Source organism: Hyaena hyaena, unplaced genomic scaffold (genome assembly GCF_003009895.1).
Source record: "Hyaena hyaena isolate Hyena2069 unplaced genomic scaffold, ASM300989v1 scaffold_633, whole genome shotgun sequence".
Lineage (NCBI taxonomy): Eukaryota > Metazoa > Chordata > Mammalia > Carnivora > Hyaenidae > Hyaena > Hyaena hyaena.
This window is the reverse complement of record NW_024081266.1, coordinates 346,461-359,492: the sequence shown is the minus strand read 5'-3', so window position 1 is coordinate 359,492 and position 13,032 is coordinate 346,461.

Below are 13,032 nucleotides of genomic sequence, written 5' to 3'. Positions count from 1 at the left end.
ACCTCTCCAGGGTGTGATGAAACTGTCCCTCCCTTTCCAGAATTCCTAAATAGCAATATTCTTTCTTATGCTTCTTTTTAATTTCATATTTTCCTCACTGCCTCCATGAGAATTTCCCAACAGTCAGTAAACATCTTCAAGACTTCTTTGCAAAAATGAATTCTCTCAACTATCATTCCCCCACAGGGACTGTGCTGTCTTTCTCTTCCCCTTAACAGGCATATTTTGTAGAAGAGTTATCTACACCTGCAATCTTCACTTCCTCAACTCTCACCCACTCATTAACCCAGTCTGGCTTCTACCCCATCCTTCCATCAGAAGAGCTCTAGCTATGGGTGCCTGGGTGGCTCAGTTGGTTAAGCGTCCGGTCAGGTCATGATCTCGCAGTTCATGAGTTCGAGCCTTGTGCTGGGTTCTGACAGCTCAGAGCTTGGGACCTGCTTCAGATTCTCTCTTTCTCTCTGCCCCTCTGCCATACTCACTCTCTCAAAAATAGATACTAAAAACTTTCTTTAATAAGAGAATTTAAAACATTAAAAAAAAGAGCAGTAGCCAATGTGACTGATGTGCTCCATGTAGCCAAATTCAATAGGTGTCTTCAGATAGCTTTGTCATTGATGATAATAATTCACAGATCTATTTGCTCACATACTCTGCAACCAAACTCCCCACGTCTGAGTCATATCTCTACCACTTGATACTTCTCTGCCTCAGAGAATTTATTGAACCTCTCTAAACTATGATTTCCTCATAAAAATATAAATAAGAATAAATAACCTCAAAGACCTGTACATATCAAATTCATTAATTCTCTCTCACACACATATATAAATTAACTACAATAGAGCCTAGAAATCATTATTATATTCCCTGCTCAAAGCTTTCTTCTGAACCCCAAACTCAAATATTGAATTGCATACTGAACATATTTCCACTTAAATGTCTCAAAGGCAATGTGTTCATTGTCTGTGGTTGCTGTCACAAAGAATCACAAACTTTGCAGTTTTAAAACAACTTAAATTTATTACTTCACAGTTCTAAAGGTGAGATATTTGACATGGGTCTCAATGGGCTAAAATCCAGGTATTGGTGGGTCCGACTTCCTTCCTGGAGACTCAAGAGGGGAGTCTTGTTTCTTTGCCTTTTCCAGTTTCCACTTGAATTCCTTGGCTCATGTCCCTTCTCCCTTTCCAAGACTAGCAACAATGCACCTCTTTCTTCCACTCTCTTCTGCTTCCCTCTTCACTTTTTCTTTAATTTTCACTTTTAAATTTCACTTTTAGACTTTCACAATTTCTTTAAATTTAAATGTAATTCACATATCATAAAATTCACTATTTTAAAGCATAAAATTCAGTAGGTGTTTATATATTTACAAAGTTGTGTGTCATTGCTAATTCCAGAACTTTTCTATCACTCCAAAGACATCTCATACCCCTTAGCAGTCATTCTTCGTTCCTCCTCCCAGCTCCTGGCAACCACTAATTTACTTTGTGTCTCTAGACAGATTTGCCAATTATGGAAATATAAATGGAAACATACAAACTGTAGCCCTCCATGTCTGGTTTCTTTCACTTAGTTCATCCACGTGGTAGCACGTATCAATATTTCAAAGTTCATCCATGTGGTTGCATGTATCAGTACTTCATCCTCTTAATGGCTGAAAAATATTCCATTGTATGGATATACCAAATGTTGTTTATCCACTGATAACAGTTGATGAATATTTGGGGCAAATGTACCTTTTGGCTACTATGAATAATGCTGTTGTGAACATTCATGTACAGGTTTTTGTATGAACATGTGTTTTCAGTTCTCTTGGGGTAAAATCATACTCTAACACTATATTTAACCTTTTAGGGAACTGCAAACAGTTTTCCAAAGTGGCTGAGCCATTTTACATTCCCCTAAGCAGTGTAAGATGATTTCAGTTCCTCCAAATCCTAACACTTGTTATTCTCTCTCTCTTTTTTTTTAATTAATTAGTTTATTTTGAGAGAGAGAGAGAGCATTCGAGGAGCAGAAAGGTGAGAGAGTCCTATGCAGGCTCTGCACTGTAAGCACAGAGCCCCTTGTAGAGCTCAATCTCACAAACTGAGATCATGACCTGAGTTGAAACCAAGAGTCAGATGCTTAACTGACCAAACCACTCAGGTGCCCCTTTCTAAAAATTTCTATAGCCATCCTAATGGCTGTGAAGTAGTATCTCATTGTGGTTTTGATTTCCATTTTCCTAATGACTAATGATGTTGAGTATCTTTTCATACGCTTTTGGGCCATTTATATAACTACTTTGGAGAAATGTCTACTCAAACCTCTTGCCCCATTTTCATTCTTTTTATTGTTGAGTTATAAAGAATATTTTTATATTCTGAGTACTAGATCCATGTCAGATTTATGATAAAAACATTTTCTCCCATACTATGGTTTATCTTTTTACTTTTTTGATAGTGTGCTTTGATGCAAATAAAGTTTTTAATTTTTTTTAAAGATTTTATTTTGGGTGCACCTGGGTGGCTTTGTTGGTTGAGCATCTGACTTCAGCTCAGGTCATGATCTCACAGTTCGTGGGTTTACGCCCCACATCCAGGGGAGCGCGCTTTGGATCCTCTCTCCCCTTCTCTTTGCTCCTCCCCTGCTTGTGGGCTCTCAAAAATACATAAAGCATTTTAAAAAAAGATTTTATTTTTACGTAATCTTTTCACCCAGCATGAGGCTCAAATCTACAACCCTGAGATCAAGAGCTTCTTGCTCTACTGATTGAGCCAGGCAGGCACCCCCAAAAGTTTCTAATTTTGATGAAGTCCTATATAGCTATTTTATCTTTGATTGCTTGTGTTTTGGTGTCATCTAAGAAGCCATTGCCTAATCAAAAGTCATAAATATTTACAGCTCTGTTTTCTTTTAAGAGATTTATAGCTTTGGGGTTCCTGGATGGCTCAGTCGGTTAAGCGTCCAACTTAAGCTCAGTTCATGATCTCACGGTTTGTGGGTTCCAGCCCCACATCAGGTTCTGTGCTGACAGCTCAGAGCCTGGAGCTTCTGTGCTGACAACTCAGACCTATTTCAGATTCTCTGTCTCCCTCTCTCTCTGCTTCTCCCCCACTCATGCTCTGTCTCTCTCTGTCTCAAAAATAAACAAAAAAAAAAAACCTAACAGTTTTATAGTTTCAGAACTTACATGTAGGTCTTTGATTCATTTTGAATTAATGTTTGCATCTTGTGTGAGAAAGGGGTCCAAATTCATTCTTTTGTGTGTGGATCTGAAGTTGTCCGAGCCCTGTTTGTTGAAAAGACCACTTCTCCCCCTGTTTGAATGGTTTTGGCACCCTTGTCCAAAATCAATTGACCACAGACATATGAGTTAATTTCTGGACTCTGATTTTATGCCACTGATCTATATGTTTATATTTATGCCAGTATAGTACTGCTTTGATTACTGTTTTTCTTTTCTTGAAGTAGGGTTTGAAATAAGGAAGTATGTGTCCTTTAACTTTGTTCTTCTTTTTAAAGATTATTTGACTATTTGGAGTTCCTCGTCATTCAATATGAATTTTAGAATCAGCTTGTCCATTTCTGTTAATAAATAAATAAGTAAATAAATAAATGGCAGTTGAAATTTTGATCTGTAGGATCAAACGAGATACTTCTTCACAGCCATTAGGATGCTTATAGAAATTTAAAAAAAAAAGGTGGGGGGAGCTCTTGGGTTGCTGAGTCAGCTAAGCATCTGACTCTTGGTTTCAACTCAGGTCATGATTCACTGTGAGATTGAACCCTGCGTGAGGCTCTATGCTGACAGTGCAAATTTTGCATCTATAGGTTAATTTGGGTGATATTGCCATCTTAACAATATGAAGTCTTCCAATCCATGAGCACTGGTGTCTTTCCATTTAGTTAGGCATCCTTTGATTTCTTTCAGTAACGTCAGAGTTTTAAGAATACGAATTTTGTGCCTCTTTGGCTTAGTTTAATTCCAAAGTATTTTACTTTTGTCTATGCTATTACAAGTGAAATAATTTTCTTAATTTCATTTTTGGAATGTTCGTTCTAATGTATATAACAGCTTTTCTGCAAATAAAGATGGTTTTACTTCTTCCACTCCAATCTGGATTCTTCCCTTACCCCCATTGAATAGAAGTCATAAAAGCAGACATTCTTTGTTGTTCCTGATCTTAGGGGGAAAGCTTTTGGCTTTTTGCCATTAAGTATGATATCAGCTGTGGATTTTTTATAGATGTTTATTAGTTTGAGGATATTCCGTTCTGCCTCTAGTTTATTGAATATTTTTATCATGAAAGAGTACTAGATTTGGTCAAATGCTTTTTCTGCTTCTATTGAAATGACCATGTGAAGGTTTTTTTTTCTTTTATTCTATTATATGGTGTATTTCATTGATTCATTTTTTATGTTAAAACAACCTTGGATTCCTGGAACAAATCCCACTTGGTCGTGCTGTGTAATTCTTTTTATATGTTGCTGGATTTGGTTTACTAGTATTTTGTTGAAGATTCACAGGGATATTGGTCTGTAGTTTTCTTTTCATGTGATGATGTCCTTATCTGGCTTTTGTATCAGGGTAATAGTGGTCTTATAGAATGGGTTAGGAAGGGTTCCTTTCTCTCTAGTTTTTGAAAGAGTTTATGAAAGATTGGTGCTAAGTTTTCTATAAATATTTGGTAGAATTCACCATTGGAGCCAAATGGTCTGGGCTTTTCTGTGATGTAAGGTTTTTGATCACTGATTCAGTCTCCTTGCTTGTTATAGAGCAATACATGTTTTCTATTTCTTCCTGAGGCAGTGTGGTAATTTGTATCTTCATAAGAATTTGTCCATTTTATCTAGTAATCTGTTTGCATATCATTATTCATAGTATTTCATTTTAAGCTTTTTAAATTACTATATGGTTGGTTAAAAAGTTCCCTCTTTCATTCCTAATTTTGGTAATTAAATCTTCTCTTTTTTATCATGATCAATCTAGTTAAATGTCAGTTTTGTTGATCTCTTCAAAAATTAACTTTTAGTTTCTTTGATTTCCTGTGTTATTTTTCTATTCTCTATTTTATTTATTTCAGCTCTAATGATTATTCCACCCCTCTGCTTTCTTTGGGTTTGATTTGCTCTTCTTTGTCTTATATCTTAAGGTAGAAGTTTAGATTATTGATCTGAAATATTCCTTCTTTTCCTCACAGCTTACAGCTATAAATTTCCCTCTGTTTACTGTTTTTTTTCCTATTTCCCATAAGTTTTGGTATGTTGTCCTTTCACTTTCATTCATTTCCAAATACTTTCTAAATTTTATTGTGACTTCTTCTTCGAATCATTGGTTCTTCAGATGTTTTATTTAATTCCTGCATATGCGTGTATTTTCAAAATTCCTTTTTGTTTTTTATTTCTAATTTCCTTAAGTTGTAGTTGAAAGAACATATTTTGTATACTTTCAATCCTTTAAATTTATTGAAATGTGTTTAACATAATTGCCTAACATAATGGTCTATCCTGGTAAATATTCCATGAGCACTTGAGAAGAATATGTATTCTGCTATTGTTGGATGGAGTGTTCTATAGATGTGTCAGGTCTAGTTGTTTACAGTGTTATTCAAATTTATTTCCTGTTGGTCTTCTGTCTACTTTATTATGGCAAGTGAGATATCAAAGTCTTCAAGTATTACTATTACATTGATCATTTCTCTGTTCTATTTTGTCAGCTTTTGCTTCATATATATTGAATCTCTGTTAGGTACATATATGTCTATACTTCTTGTATCTTTCTAGTATATTGACTTTTCATCACTATAATATGTTCACCCTTGTCTCTAGTATTATAAGTTATAAAAATAATTTTTATTTTTAAGTTTATTTTGTTTGATATTACTATAGCCACTACAACTCTCTTTTGGTTACTGTTTACAAGTATCTCATTTGTATCCTTTCACTGATTTTTTAATGTTTATTTATTTATTTAGGAGAGAGAATGAAAGAGAGAGAGAGAGAGAGAAAGTGAGAGAATGAACAGGGAAGGGGCAGAGAGAGCGGGACACAGAGAATCCCAAGCAGGTTCCATGCTGTCAGCACAGAGCCCAACATAGAGCCCAAACTACATGGAGCTCGAACTCATGAACCATGAGATCATGACCTGAGCCAAAATCAAGAGGCAGACACTTAACTGACCAAGCCACCCAGGTGCCCCTCTATCCTTTCACTTTTAACATATTTTTGTCTTTAAAGTGAGTCTCTTAGTCAGCAGACTGTTGGATCATTTTTGTGGTTGTTGTTTTGTTTTTAAATCTATCTGCCAATTTCTCTCCTTTTTCCCCCCAAGAATTTAATCCATTTACACTTAATGTAATTATTTATAAGACAGGGTTTACTATCTATAGTGTGTATTAGGTCTATAGTAACAAATTTTATTCTATTCTATTTTGCAGTTTCTTTTATATTTGTTTTATGTCTTCAGTTCCTCAATCACTGCCTTCCTTTGTGTTAAATAGATACTTTGTAGTGCACTATGTTAATTCTCTTACAGAATTTATCTTTTACTATATATCTTAGTTATTTTCTTAGTGTTTCCCTTAGGGATTACCATTAATATCTTAAGGTCAGCTCATTAACAAACTTATTTCCATCTGTAACTGTAATTCCTTTTTCCTTTTTGCCATATAACATAATTTATTCACAGGTTCTAGAGATTAGGATGTGGAAAGATTGAGGGGACTATTATTCTGCCTACTACAGGCACCTAAAAGTCACCATGTCCAAACCTTCTCATTAAATGTTGCCCACAAATATGCAATCACACACACACACACACACACACACACACACACACACACACAAATTCTACAAAATAAACAAGCAAATGGCAAACTCCTGGTACTCTTCCAGTGCTTCCAGTGTATTTCAGTGTCTGACTGAATCATTTGTTATTGTGTAAACTAGACTTAGGAATTATCTTTCACACATTCCTCTCATTCTCCAAATCCCATTCATCATCAAATCGTAGTGCCTTAACTCCCCTAAATTTTCTGCATTTCTACTTCCATCACCTTAATCTAAATCATGTTTACTAATCTTTTCCTTATTATTATGCCCTCAGAAGCCTTTTTAGGCATTTTTTCCTAATTGCCCCATCCACAAAATGTAAACATAACAAATACACTGTAAAGTTGTAATTTATATATAAAAACAGTAAGTGTATTAAATATAGGAGTTTTTTATTTACTACAGGATTAAGAATGGCTGAGTAAAATTTTCAAGTTAAAAGATAATTTGGAAAGCTGTCAACATTTAACTTAACTTTAAAACTATACTTGCTCAGCAACTCTTTTTTAACAAATACGAAAATTTATTAGCTATTCATTACAAACCAAGTAGTCTGATAAATGTTTTTCAAACATGTCATTTAATCTTTTTTACAATATTTAATTTTTATCAAAGTTGTATATGTACATTGTTTTAAATGTTAAATGTTTTAAATGGAAAATAGCAGTTCTCTACTTTTATCCTTTCCCTTTCCCAATTTACACTAGGTAAATTTTAATTTATATGCTTATGTAAATCATAATGTATCAAATATATGCATATATGCAAATGAGTGATTTATATAAATACATACTATTAATAGACTTGGAATCAAGTTCTTTTTTAATCATTAAATTGTATTTTCCAGCAAAAGTATAACTTTAAAAACTAAAATAATTTCTTAAAAATTATTTTAGTCAACTTTTGACTCTTGCTTGATATTGAAAAATAAAATTTAACTTCATTAGCCACTAGATGTCTTTTCAGATATATTTAAAATTTTTCTTTTCAGTATTTGACAAGATGAATGATGAGTTGATTAACTTCTGTCAACTTGACAATTTACTTTGTTTAAATAACAAAATATAAAATGATTTTATTTAATTCTCAAAGCCCACAGAGCATTAAGATCAAACATAAACAACATTTACAAGGTAGCCAAAAGCAGCCCATACCCATGCTCAGACAATTTTTGCAATAATGAATTCAAGATCAAATAATCCTGCAAGAGAAAGTCCCAAAGTACAGCCATATATTCCCATAGTTATGTAGCACTGATCTTGCATACACTTTGTGTATCATCCATAAATCCAATGCCAATGTTGCTCATGTGATACCTCAAAACAACACTAAAACACAGTGAGAGATATTAAATATTGAGGTATAAGATTTTACCCTTTAGAGCTGAACTCTGGGGGGTCACAAACTATAATAATAATAGTTAAGATTTTTTTCCCCAATGAACCAATTTTTGCCCTGTTGGGAGTGATATCACCCCTAGAAGAGTTCATGGTCTAAACAATTAGCATTTATCACTTGCATTCCTAAAATAATCTCCTAATAGTTCTCAATACCTCCTTTTTGTCTCTCTGATCTGTTCTTTGCAAAGCTGTCAGAATGATTTCCCAAAACAAACTTTGATCACCTCACCTCACCTCCTTCAATGCTTTCAGCAGCTCTCAAGTAGAGCAAAAAGACATAACACTGCCTACAAATTATTCATGATCTGGTCCTAGTTCACATAATCTCCTATAATAACCTCCAACCCTCTCTGCACTCCAGCAATACTGCCCTTTATTTCATTGAACCACCCTCTTGCCACAGGGACTTTGCACTTGCTGTTCTGCCTGGAAGAGTCTTCTCTGCCTTCTTCGCTTATTTAAAGGCTATTTCTTCAGACTTTTGCTTAATCATTCCTTCCTCAAGGGATCATTTTCCATTATCCCCAATGTTACCAAATCCGCCTTTAATAAACGGTAACACCCCCCCTTAAATGACACTCATCAGAGTTGTAATTTTATATTATTTGTTCTGTACGTTCTATAGTCTCTAAGTTTTATGTCTCTTTTTTCCACCAGTATCTTCCCAGTATCTAGCATAAATCTGGCACAAAGTAAGTGCTCAGTAATTTATTGAGTGAACCCATAATTGATGAATTGTGTTTTAAAGAACTCAACAGATTAACTAGTTTGAACAAGTAAAATCAAACGAAAACAAAACAAAAAACACTGAGATCCATACCATAATTGTAAGGAAAGGCTTGATGAAGCAAAATTAAAGCCATAATAACAAATACAGACTATAAAAACAAGAATTGTGAGTCTAGACCTTGAGTCTTCTATTATATTGTATTCCAGAAATCTTAAAGTCCAATTAAGCAAATCGTGTTTGACTGAGAATTGCCATATTGTCACCTTAGAATGCTATCAAATGTACTAAATGCTAAAACTGTTCCAAATATAATAAGTCTTTGAAACTTCAGATCACATCCTGAGGACCTGCAGTGCCTTAGGGACATTGTTGCAAACCACAATTATCACAGCACAACTCAGCAGTCACAGACAACACGAGCTTGCTTTCAGCGATCTGTCAAAAATGCTGCACCAGTATTCTGCCTCCCAGCCTTCTGCTGTGTCTGAGCTGACGACAATGCCCTGGCATACAAGCAGGCATGCAGAAGTAGCTCTTACAAGCCTTAGGGTGTGAAGGCAGCTACTAACCTCTATCCACAAAAAAATGGCCTTAATGCCATTTATGGCACAGCGTTTAATACTGTCAACGCTGAGGACAGCATTAATGTAGTGAAAAGAATGACAGGTTTTAGTCAGAAATTCGGGATTTAGTCCTATCCCCATCATTAACCAGTTGCAAGAGCTTGGAAAATGCACTTGACCCTATTATACTTCTGTAGAATGTTAAACCAGGTAAGTTGTTGAAACATTTCTCTACTAAACTCTCCTGCTAATAATTTTTAACCACGGACCTTGCATTTCAAAATATTAGGTTTAGAATAAGTCATTTAGTGAGCAATAATTGTTTCATTTTTGGTTTTGCTAAAAATTCTGACAAATCTCCAAGGGGGATTAGGAATGGTGGCCACACAGACCGGGGAAGCTATGGGAGGCAGAGGGCAGTGGAGGTGACTGGGCTAGAAGGAGATGTCACTTTCATCAGGTAATTAAGCAACAATTTGATGTCCTGTTTTTATAGAACAAAGACCCATAAAACTGAGCACATTAGGGAGAAAAAAGCCCAGCAAGAGTAGCATTTTGTCAAGGCATTCTGAAATATTGAAAATAGCTCATGACATCCCATTACCTTTGTATTATTCAAAGATCTCAGACTGGGATCTGAGAGCCAGTCATCCCTTATCTATGTAAAATTACATGTAAGAGGTCAAAAAAATTAAATTATGTAATTGAAGGGAAAAATATTTTTCTTGCAAATAGTCACTTTATAAATATTTTCTATCACTGTTTTAAATTTTTTTAATGCTTTTTTATTTCTGAGAGAGAAAGAGAGAGAGAGAGTGGGGGAGGGGCAGAGAGACAGAGGGAGACACAGAATCTGAAGCAGGCTACAGGCTCTGAGCTGTCAGCACAGAGACTGATGTGTGGCTTGAACTCACACACCCTGAGATCATGACTTAAGCTTAAGTCGGACACTTAACCCACTTAGCCATCCAGGTGCCCCTTGTATCACTGTTTTAAATTCATTTACATCATGCATTCTCAGTGGGGCACTGTTGCACCAAACAGGACAAAAATTGTTGTTTGGGGAGTGTTGGAAAATAAAACCCTTAATATTACAGTGGTGTGCAGCTCTCCAAAGTGCAACTCTACTTTATAAAATATTATTCCTTAGTATTTCATTCCTTTTGTTGGTTTTTGGGTTTTGGGTCCTTTGGGTATCACATGAGCAGCATTGACACCGAAGTCATGGAGGGTACCAATGTATTCCAGGTCAGTTCTACAAAGCCATGGCTAATAGAAGGCTGTGAATCGAGGACTTTCTCTTCCTCAATTGTTTGATCTCAAAGTCACATTGCAAGAGGTGGCCTGCACATGGCTCTGGGATGCTTTGGGCCTGGTGGCTATTTATGTTTGTTCCTCATGCTTTTGGGTATGAGTTGGAGTTTAAAAATTAAATAGTTTGTATTTTACTGCTTAATTTGATAAAAATTATTTGATGTATTATTAGTTATGTCAAGTGCTAAAAATAAAAATTTCAACAATATCTGCATGATAAATTAGTAGCTAAATGAAAAGCTGTATTTTCATATCAAGCAAAAGACTAAAGTTTACTAAAAATAATTAAGAAATTATTTTATATTTTTCAATAGTTTTACTTTTGCTGGAAAATAACACTTTTGAATGATTTCTTAAAAAATTAAGCTACATTGCTATCATTATTATATATTCATATATATTGCTAGGATTTGTCCCCTGTCTGGATTTAGTTTCTTTTGGCTTTTTTCTTCTTCATTTAATAGCTCTCTTTTTTAAAATATGATTTTCTTAGCTCATGTAGTTTTTTTCTATTTAAGGATGGAAGTGATTGTCACACTTTCTACATCCTAACTGCAACAGAATTCCAGTTGTTTTAATTTTGTCATTTCAATAAAGGGAAAAAAGTCAATAGTGTACAGGGATTTTATATGTCTGATTTAAACTTTTAAGGAAGGAGGAGTATGTCAACATCTGAAATGAAGATTACTTCTCCGGTCTAAAGAAGACTGACACACTAGGTCATTTACCCTGAATGGGGTCTCAGTACAGGGAGGGAGCCAAAATGAAATTCTTAGAAACGGGCTACAATGCTGGGGGCAATGCTAATTCTCAGACTGTGGGATAAGAACTGTTCAAATTCTTCCTACGTAGAGTTAGTTGCCTCTCACCTTGTAACCAAAATCTCTCATGGTTTCCTTTTAGGGTCAAAAGCAAAAATGAAGCCTCATTAGAGTCTTTTCTCTTTGGTCCAGCAGGAGATGTTAGTCAAAATAGTATAAAATGCGAGACTAGACCAAAGATCTATAGAGGGGTTCTAGTAAATGGAAGAGATGGGTGGGATTTAAGGGATTTCTCTCTTGGACAGAGAGGGAGGTTATTTTTCGTGAAGAGAAAAATGTGCACAGATACTTAGGTGGCCAAAGACACTAGTGTACTAGTTTTCTATTGCTTCTGTAACAAATTATCATGAACAGTGGCTTCAGATAACAAACCTTTATTCTTACAGTGCTATAGGACAGCATGTCTCCCTGGGCTAAGATTAAGGTGTTGGCTGGCCTCCTTTCTGGAGGCTCTAAGGGATAATTTGTTCTTCTGCCTTTTCCAGCTTCTAAAGGCCACCTGCATTCCTTGGCTCATGGTCCCCTTTCTTCAAACCCAGAAGTTGTGGGTTGCGTCTTCTTCACATGGAATTTTTCTGAACCTCCTCCTGGTCACATCTGCCTTCTGACCATAGCCAAGAAAAGTTCTCTGCTTCAAGTTTTTATATTGGGCCCACCTAGATAATCCAAGGATAATCCCTCCATCTTAAGGTCCCTACTGCAAAGTCATTTTTTCCATGAAAAGTAACATATTCATAGGAATATTCTGGGAATTAGGATGTGGATATCTCTGGGGGACAATTATTCTGCCTGCCATAACTAGTTAAACCTCAATATCTATTTTTCTCTTTTCCAAAGTAGAATCTCCATGTTATTTACTGAAAGCAGGGAACATCACTGCTCAGAATGAAGACCATGTTTCCCAGCTTCCTTTAATATGTTTGACGTGACTAAATTCTACCATGGGATATAAGTGGAAGTGCTATATGCAGCTTCTGGAAGCTGCCTTAAAGAAAGAGAGCAATTATCTCCCTTTCTCTTTCATCCTTCCTGCTTGCCAAAATGTACACATAAGGAATAAAGCTGGATCAGTCATCTTGGAAGAGGACACAGAAGCTGCATAATGAGGATGACAGAGTATGAGATAAGAGATGGAATCCCAGTTGGTCATGGAGTTACCATGTCAACCCTGTGGTTTTTAATGTGAAGAAAATTAACTTCTATCTTCCTAGCTTCTGTTATTAGGGGATTTTGATGCTCAGTCAAACATACTCATATCAAATACAGGGTGCAACAACACGGACCATTTGAAGTACACAAAACAGACAAACAGATAAGAAAGGAGACAGGGGGTCTTGGGATTTCTCCAGGCGTTGGCCAGCTACAGAAAAAAATAGTCATGG